The sequence below is a fragment of the Octopus bimaculoides genome, chromosome 15, assembly GCF_001194135.2.
Source record: "Octopus bimaculoides isolate UCB-OBI-ISO-001 chromosome 15, ASM119413v2, whole genome shotgun sequence".
Taxonomy (NCBI): Eukaryota; Metazoa; Mollusca; class Cephalopoda; order Octopoda; family Octopodidae; genus Octopus; species Octopus bimaculoides.
In genome coordinates, this window is record NC_068995.1 from 24,625,401 (window position 1) to 24,635,641 (window position 10,241).

At 37.3% G+C, this 10,241-nt stretch overlaps 1 protein-coding gene across 5 annotated transcripts in view; it reads right to left on the bottom strand.

Annotated features, from left to right (window-relative positions):
• LOC106878778 (uncharacterized) overlaps window positions 1-10,241 on the bottom strand; it is a 195,476-nt gene that overhangs the window by 54,159 nt on the left and 131,076 nt on the right. The gene's annotated exons all lie outside the window — the stretch shown is intronic.

Sequence of the window (10,241 nt, forward strand, 5' to 3'; positions counted from 1 at the left end):
TATATATATCTATCTATGTGTGTGTGTTTGTGTATATATGCGTGCGTTTTATGAATTACACAAACAAACACACCGACCTCCACACAACGAAATAATATATGGCTCCTTTTTACCCCCTTTATAAAAATGCCGGCTTCAAAACTGCAAGCATTGTGTTGAGAGTTCAGAGATGTGCTGGTAAAATATCCGTTTGGTATTGATTTTTGAAAATCACGAAATAAACAGAAAACACTACTTCTATAACTGCTATTACTACTATTAATGTTACTCCTGCTGCTGTCGTCTACTCTTACTGCTTCTGTGCTCAACCACTGCTACTACTGTCATTATATGACAATTTGACCTGCTAGAAATAGCAGCCGAATATTCCTCAAACATACATTGTTAGAACACAGAAGGCTATATGTGAACAATGTAGATATTCAAAAATACAGGATAATCAAGGCAAGAACGTCTTTGGCTATAGATCTACTCTATCAAAGATTACCTGGGGCTAAACAATAATTCTTGACTCTACTATTACTACTAGAGTTCAGTACTAATATTTAGAAAGGTTTCTTTTACACGCATAAAACCTCATATTTATGACAAAGGCAGAAAGGGAAGTCATGAAATGTATGCCTTTCTAAGAGATAATCTTCATTTATCTTACTCAATTATTTATGTGTTCAGAAGTTTGCTTTCCAACCACATGGTTCTGGGTTCAGTCCCACCGCATGACACCTTGGTCAAGTGTCTAGCCTCAGGCCGACCTCTGTGTGTGTGTGTATCCTCCACCACCTCTTGATAACTGGTGTTGGTATGTTTATGTCCCTCATAACTTAGTAGTTCAGTAAAAGAGACTGATAGAATAAGTACCAGGTTTTTAAAAAAAAGGAAAAATAAGTAACTACTGGGGTCGATTCGTTTGACTAAAACACTTCATGGCTGTGCCCCAGCATGGCCACAGCCTAACGAATGTAACAAATAAAAGAAAAGATAAAAGAAAGAACCTAATCTTTCACCTAAGGATAAATCAAATTATATCATATAAATACATCACACTCATATATATGTTAGTTTATGTTGGATGAATGAGAGAAGTGCTCAATACATGTTGTAGAGGTTATGGTTCTTTTCCTGTTGAAACTGAAACTGAGTTCGTCACACAACTCGACTTTCAGAGTCTTTCTACTCATACACTTTGAAAGTCAAGGTTTATAACATTTAATCTCACTTTAATTTCACTGAAGATCAATCCTAATAAATAGTTATTTTATACCAGCCTACACAGTTAATGAAATTTAGTTCAAATTAACATCACATGCCAGTGCCACATTAAAAATACTCAGCACATACTGTAAAGTGGTTGGTATTAGGAAAGGCATCCAACTGTAGAAAACAAGCCAAATCAAACTGGAACCAGGTGCAGCTCCCTTGCTTGACAGCTCTGGTCAAACCATCCAACCCATGCCAGAATGGAAAACAGGCGTTAAAGGATGATGATGACATCATTTGTACATCCATGTTTCACAAAGTGTGTTTTCGATTATTTTTCTTAGATATATATAATGTTATTTATTTGGAGTCAAGTCTAATGGAATATTATTTAAATTGTACATTTTTTGGTTAGTTTTAGATTGAATGAGACATTTGTTGAATCTGCTATTACTTTTGAGCACACTGTCCACTAATTCATTATATTTTCTTAAGCCTTCTTATAATGGTTGTGGGTTAAATGATATCAGTCTTATATCTATGTCATATATAAAAGTTGTTGAAGGTCTCAAATAATAGTATTTTTGTCTTTCCTTGCCTAAATAGTGCATCTAGTTGAACTTCGTCACTTGGAATAATTATTAATAGGCTAATCCCATTAACCTGACCAACAGATAATGAGATGGTTGTATATTTCAATTAGTTTCATAAATTATCAATTTTTTTTAATTACATGTTTAAAAACAATCCTAGGAAACGATTCAGTTGAAATTCTGAGCTTCTTGGATTTTATATTTGTAGCAGGTCACATACAAGCAGGAACTTGATAAATTTTACATAGATTTTTAAATAATTGCGAACTTATTGTGTGCAGTGCACTTTCAGGTGCATTGCAAATCATCAGGAAAAGATAAAAGAGGGGATTGGAAGCAGTGGTAAGTCAAGAAAAGAATGAAAGCCAAAGTTGTGTGCAGAGTTCTCAGAACACAAGACAAAAAGACAGAATAGTGAACAGCAAAGAGGAATAGGTGCATAGGGATGTCAAAACTAGTGTTGGTGAATTCCAGAAAGTGCAGAATTTTTGAAGGACACAATACTCTGACAGCTAACAAGTGCAGCAAGTAGTTTATTCTCTGCTTTGACAATTGTAAACATACAGTGGTTATTTGACAGTAGTACCACTAGAACAGATCACATTCACTTAGTTTGAGACAGAAACACTAGAGTATTTAGTTTTGTCCTATGTTCTGGGGTCAAATCCTGCCAGGACCAGCTTTGTTTTTCATCTGTCTAAAATCAATGAAATAAATACCAATCAGTTTCTGGGGTTGAATCTCTAACCTCTTACACACAAAAAGTGGCCTTGTACCTAGTTAAAATTAATTAGCATTCTAGCTAGTCAAAATATATTGGCCTTCTATTTATTTAAAATATATTGATCTTGGATCTAGTTAAAATAATCCTTTATGTGGTCCATTCTCTCAACATTCTGAGTACAAACTTGTACCTTTCATTCCTATGGTGAGAGCTTGGCCAAAGAGGTAAGTATCTGTCTTCAGCCCTTTCAGTCTTGTCCACCACACAACTTCTTTTGCTAAGGCCACCAGACAAAGGAACACTGCCTGCCCTTCCCAGCCAAAGGAAGATGGGAAGATGACCTTCACAAGAGACTTGGCCGATAGCCGGATCCATCCTACATGTGATAGCAGGTGTTCAACAAAAACCCACAAGTCAGCAATGCTGAGGTACTGGATTAAAGTGTACAGAACAGGTAGCCTGGCTGACAGCCCTTCCATACCTGTAGAGTTTATCTCGAACTGGCAATGCCCCACCAGTAACACAGCCAAGCCAGGAATTTCTGGAAATTATCCATAAGCCCTGGCCTGAAAGTACTCCAGAACAGACTATCCAGTTGATTCTCGTCAATGCCCAGAGTCTCTCCAAGAACATTGTTACACTTGCCCACCACTAACCCTCTGTAGAACACCAGAGTGGGATTTCCACTAACTGCATTGCCCAACTGACAGAGGACTGTCAGCACCTGACAATACTCTAGGTGCCAGTCCCCTGCCTTGGTCTATGCTTGATCCAGAACTACAGCTCAGTCAAGGTGACAAGTTATGGAAGAGTGAGTCTGACAAATGCCAACCATACCTACTTACTGTAAAGGAAGTGCTAGAGATGTCATAGGCTCAGTGCATGTTTGTGCATCAGTAGCCACAACATTCCCAGTTCTCCTTTCAGCAGGTATTCACAGAAAATGGAACACCTGACCAGTGCTCCAGTCTTGTCAGACATAAACTAAGGCAAAGCACAACGATCAAGCGATAATGTATAACAGATGCGATGTATGCATTTTCCACCTCTGCCTGACCTTTCAGAGATAGCTTTCTCTCAGACCATTTCTGGGTGGGACTGACCACCCTGCTTGTCACCTCATCCCAGTTCTTCTGGAGAAAAACAGACCCTGAGCCATTTAACTGGTCTCTCTGTCCAACGTCCATGACACTCTTGGATGGCATTGACCTGCGTCTCCAGGTGCTGAGCTGCAGGCCCACTGACCATTTTTTTCTTTTTCTCCTACTCTTGGTACCACCTCATATTCTTTTACAGAATGCTGATCAGGTCTATATGCCTGGTGTTTGACACTATGACACTGATGTGCTCTGCATATGCCAATATGGTTCTCCCACATCCTAGTTTGTGCAGGATGCCTCTCAAAAACTACAATTTCACAGTAGTGGCTCTAGAGCCAGTATATACAGAAGAGACAAGAGGGGACACTTTTGATGAACTGAGTGCATGAAGCTGAGTGGTTCAGAAAGGTAACCATTCACCCGAAATACCAATCAGATCTTGTACATTGTAGCAATGGAGCCACGAAAAACAAGACTGCTGTGTGAACGACTACCAAGTATTGATGGTTGATCCTATCAAAGGCATTTGATTGATCTGAATTGATCAGGGCCCCACCCTGTCTATGATGTATTGCATGAGGTGGAGGTTATCATGGATAGATCTGCTTGGGATGGTGCATGTTTGTGCATCACCAATCGGTTCTTCGATGACAAGCGCCAACTTCTTTGCTAACACCTTGCCCAAATTTTGAAATCTGCATTCAGCAATATTATGGGCCTAAAATTTTCTCTCTGATCCCCTTGTTTGGATCCTTTCTTAGCAGTTCCACTGCTCCTCAACTCACAGAACTAGGAATAATAATAAAGTGTTACTCATATATTTAATGAATGATAGTATGCTGGTACAGAAAGAATACAAGAAAAGACATGACAACATCATCATCGTTACCCGCCCAACCCATGCCAACATAGAAAACAGACGTTAAACGATGATGATGACCTAGGGAGAATAATCCACTGTGAGTTTTATAGAAGGCTAGGATTTGACCATAATGATAAGTGGTATGAACATGAACATAGAAAAGTGCTAGAAAGTAAAAAAGATAAGATGTCGTGGGATCTTAACATTCAGATGGACAGAGTAGTAGAAGCTAGAAGACCTAATTTAGTTGTATTGGACAGAGAATAGAAAATGTCAGGTAATTGACTTTATACTCCCAAATGATGAAAAAGTCAATATGAAGGATACAGAGAAAATAGCAAAGAACCAGGATTTAGCCATTGAGTCACAGAGGCTATGGAAAGTGTGGGTAAAATGTATTCCTGTAGTTATAGATGTATTAGGAACTATTCCTAAAGATTTGAACACATGGATAGAGGAAATGGACATGAAACCTAGTTTAGTATAACTCCAGAAAACAGTATTATTAGGGATTAGTTAGGATATTTATGAAGGCTCTTGGCGTCTAAAGTTACTTGTAGCCTGATGGTAGGAACTTTATCCACCAGTCTAATCTGTTTTGTGTAAATGAAATAATAACAATAATAAACCATCTCCAGTTTATGGGCAACCTGAAATTATTTGCTAAAAGTGAGAAAACTTTAGATTCACTGGTTCACACTTGTTAGAACTGTGGGTGATGATATTGGCATGGCATTTGGAATAGATAAATGTGTAGTACTAGCATTAAAGAGAGATAAAATATCCAAATCAGAAGGGATTAAACTGAGACATTGATTCGAGCAATGAATGAGGGTTACCAGTAGGTATTACTATGAACTTTTGAAAATATTTAAATGTAATTTCTACTGCACTTTTTTGGGGTGAAATTTTAGGAAATATGACACTTTGAATGATCATCAAATTGATCAAAATCTTACCTAATTAGCCTAAATGAATAATTAGCCATATTTGTGGTGTCATATCTTTGAAACTGAGATAATAATCCTCTTCAAATTATACATATTAACAGTGTCCAAGGGATAGCTGTTGCCTGTTTTTTCAGGCAAATCTATTTTTTTTGGCAATTTAAAAAAAATATTTATGCAAAACCTATTCTGTTGTATTTAACAAACAGTTGAGTTTGCAGTGTCTTCAGACCTAGCTAAATCCAAAAGTACAAACCACAAGAACATGAATTTTGGTACAATTGTAGTGTGTATAGAACTAAATAAATCCTGAAATTTTGGGACATTATACTATTTAAATAGAATTTTAATAGACTATTAAAAATGGCTATAAACAGGAAAGTTTCACATCAAGATGCCCACATAAGTTGGATTTTCTCTGTTTAGATGAGGATATTTTCACTTTTGTTTTCCACCATGGCTTTGGAAATGATGCGGGGAAGCTTTTTATAAAAGAAAATTTTTGAAAATTGGATTGTTTTTCCAGCCCTTCCTCCAGACTGATTTTAACCAGTTTTCTTTTTTGTTTTGTTTTTTGCACTACACACTTTAAAACGATGAGAGAAGCTTTTCTGGTTAAAAAAAAAAAGTAGCTGTTGTTTTAGTACATCCCACAACCACCTGGTATCTTTCACAGAATTGCATGTAGACCTAGATTAGAAAGCTAACAAAGTGTAAAAACAAATTCCTTGTTGTAGCATTAAAACCATCAGTAACTTACAACAAACTCATTTGTAGGAGAGAGAGAAAACAAAAACAAAATGAATCAGCACTAATTGTGAAAATCTAAACACTACCACAAATTATCCAATTGTATTCAAAATCAGAAAAAGGAAACAATATCACATCAGACTTTAATAGTCTACAAAATAATATTCCTTGCACAAAATAATTTTTACTGGTGAAATTTGACCAATATTTCTCAAAGAAAAAGTGAAATTTACATGTACACGAATATCCGAAAGGTAAAATTTGGACTTCACTCTCCACATGTTAAAATGGTGAGGAGGAATAAACAAAATTCTGAATACAACAATTCCATTCTAATTTTGTTTTAGCTCAATTTTGTGTATTTTTTTGTAGAAATATATGTTTACTTAGCAATTGGTTCATCAACTTCTTGAAATTCTGGCTCAAACTTTGGTTTGTGTTTCATTTCAGCTCTCACTGCATGGGAATACATTGGTTTGACAAGAGGCATCAGTATGGATTTTACTCTATATGAGCAGCCATGGTAGCCCTCTTTTTATTGACTTTGCACTTTTTTGTGCCACATTGTTACCACATTCAGCAAGATATTTTTCTTTCTTCATCATCATTTAACATCCTCCTACCATGCTGGCATGGGTTGGATGGTTTGACAGGAGCTGGCCAGGCAGAAGCCTGCACCATACTTTTGTGTCTGTTTTGGCACAGTTTTTACAGCTGGATGCCTTTCCTTATCGTATAAAAATCTTGAAGAAAACATGTTTTTTTTTCTAATTGAAAATTAACAATCTATTCCTGTAGAGAGTATGTGAATGATTGAAAATTTTGATGAGGATAGCAGCTAGCACTGGAGTGGACAAGTTAGAAGTGATGGAAGGAATGATGTCAGAACCAGAAGCCAGTTGGTTTATACTTGGAGATGTTTCTACACTTGGCATGAATTGTATACATAGATGGTAACACAGGTGGAATGGAGAAAGATTTTGTAGAGTTTTGCCATGTGTGTGCAATATGGAGTGGGATCCAAATTGGACAGCAAATGTAGAAACTTTCACTGCAGGAAAACTGTTTATGAAGTTATCATGGTTGAAAGTGGTGGAAAGGAAGATTCTTGAAAGTTGGTAGAGATCCTCTTGGAAATGAAGCAAAAGGATTGACTGCAGTTTTGGAGGTAGGAGAGCTGGCAGAATCTGTGACTGCTTCATAGATGGTTGTCTAACATGACTGACAAAAAGTGAGCAAAAGTCACATAATTGGATCAGGACATCATTACAAAATAATAGTGGCTCATTCAGACTCATTGAAAAGGCATGGAATTGTTAATATGAGAGAGATTATTGAACTATTAGAGTGCATGAGAGAGAGAGAGAGAGAGGTGAGGACTATTTCCAGTACATCTAACAGCTAAATGCACTGTTAACATCAAAAGGGCCATTAAGGACATGAAGGTAAGGAAAGCAGTTGGAGGATCGGGGATGGTTGCTGGAGTGCTAAAAGTATCTTGTGAAGAATACACATGAGTCACTCATGCAGTCAACCACATTATTCAAGGAGATGTCATTACCAATGACTGGCATAGCAGTCTCATTATTACCTGGTATGAAAGAAAAGATGCTCAAAACAGAAACATTTGTAAAGAGATCAAGTTGATGGATTAAATTATGAAAGTAATATCAGTTACTTTTAAAACTTGGTTATATTTAAGCCAAACACTTGAAAAATAGTTTATATGAGAATTTACTTTATATGGAGAGTACATTCTCAGTTTGCACCAAAGGAAAACTAGAAAGAGGGAAATAATCTGGTTCAGTCCACACTGTAACTTGCATGTTAGAAACATAACCAGGAGTTTCTTAGCTCTTGTAAGACAATATTTTTCACTAACGCATAAATGTAATAAATCTTTCAATTCAACATTAAGGTTACTTATTCTTGCCTAGAGAACATCGCTTCCCAGATCACATGCAACAATCAAAAAAAGACTTAACCATCAGCCCTTGCCCTAGCAGCCAACTTATTGCAGTCCAAATTCATATACTTATCAAAGGAGTTCATATTGAACGTTCATAACATTCCAGGAAAGCATCAAAAGGTATTATCAGAGCAAAGTCGACCTCGGTGGAATTTGAACTCAGAACGAAAAGTTGGACAAAATACAACTAAGAATTTTGCCCAGCATACTAATGATTATTCTAGCTCAATGCCCTAAAAGCAAAGTCAATCTCTGCAGAATTTGAAAGCAGAACATAAAGCCAGCTTGCTGTCTTAAATTATTGGGGGTTTACTGTAAATTCAGAAGTAACTACCATCAGCAGCACTTTTACTGGGAAAATTCTGTTTCCTACTTGTAATTTAAATTATAACCCTTAGAGACCAAAGATGTAAATGCCTGACAAGGAGGACATGGAATACTGTTGATTGAGCTACTCAATATTGTAGTGGATTGTTCTGAATTTGCATACTGTGACTAACTGAGAAGTTCCAGATATTGAAGAAGCCAGCAGTATTCTTCAACATGATATCTGAACTATTATCTGGTTGTTGTCAAGGATGAATTTTCTTTCTGGAGAATTTGTAGGTCCCAAACAAGACAGAAGAAATTCATACACAAAAGATCATAAAAGTGATGCAGAGTAGCCTCATTGGCGAAAGATTAAAGGCCTGGACTGAGTAACCTCCCTTATATCCCATTAAACACACTATTTATTTCTCCTCTGCAGTTTCGACAACATGATCTGCCCTGATCAATAAGACTGTTTTAACAAGAGGTTGTGGAGAAACTTCTACAAGGAGATATTGAATAGTTGTTAATTAGTTGAATGCATGGGAGAGAAGGTTTTCTCAAGTAGTCACACACACATATATACATATGTATACATGCATACATTGTATAAAATGATGGAAAGTATCAAATAATTTTTGTATATCTATGATCTGGTTACTGACACAATTCCATGACAATAATAACTACTATCAATAAATAAATAAACAGGTATGAAGACAGGGAAAGCCCTTGGCCCATCAGGAATCACTGTAGAGATGCTCAAAATATCTGGCAGTGTCGGCTATAGCCTAGTCACCCGTATAGTTAACCAGGTGATTAACAAAGGAGTCATACCTAATGACTGGTGTAGCAGCACTATAGTCAACTGCTACAAAGGTAAAGGTGACGCTTTAGATACAAATAATTACAGAGGTATCAAATTGTTGGATCAAGTAATGAAAGTCACGGAGAGGGTCATAGCTCAACTAATTAGGGAGAGAGTCAGTTTAGATGAAATGCAGTTTGAGTTCGTGCCAGGGAAAAGCACCACTGATGCTATATTTCTGGTAAGACAGCTGCAGGAGAAATACCTAGCCAAAGATAAACCTCTGTACCTGGCTTTCGTTGACATGGAGAAAGCTTTTGACAGGGTCCCCCGATCCCTTATCTGGTGGTCAATGAGGAAACTAGTGATAGATGAATGGTTAGTGAGAGCTGTGCGAGCCATGTACAGAGACGCTGTCACTAAGGTGAGGGTTGGCAATGAGTACAGTGAAGAATTCTGGGTAGAGTTAGGGGTGCACCAAGGTTTAGTCCTCAGCCCCCTCCTATTTATCAGTTCTCCAGGTAATAACACAGGAATTCAAGACAGGATGCCCCTGGGAGCTCCTCTATGCTGATGACCTTGCACTAATTGCTGAGTCACTATCAGAACTAGAGGAGAAGTTTCAAGTGTGGAAGCAAGTATTAGAATCAAAGGGCCTTAGAGTCAACCTAGCTAAAACCAAAGTCCTAATAAGTAGGAAGGTAGACAAAACACAAACCCCTTCAGGTAGATGGCCCTGCTCGATCTGTAGAAAAGGCGTAGGTAGAAACTCCATAAGATGTACCAAGTGTATGCTATGGACACACAAGAGGTGCAGCTATATCAAAGGAAGGCTAACTGGGAACATAGTTTTTCTATGTGGCAGATGCTCAGGAGCAATAAACACTGAAAATGTGCAGAAAACAACTTCTGCCACATTCCAAGGAGAAAAACACGGAGAAAAAAAATTGAATAGTGTTCAGTCAACGGTCATATATATAAT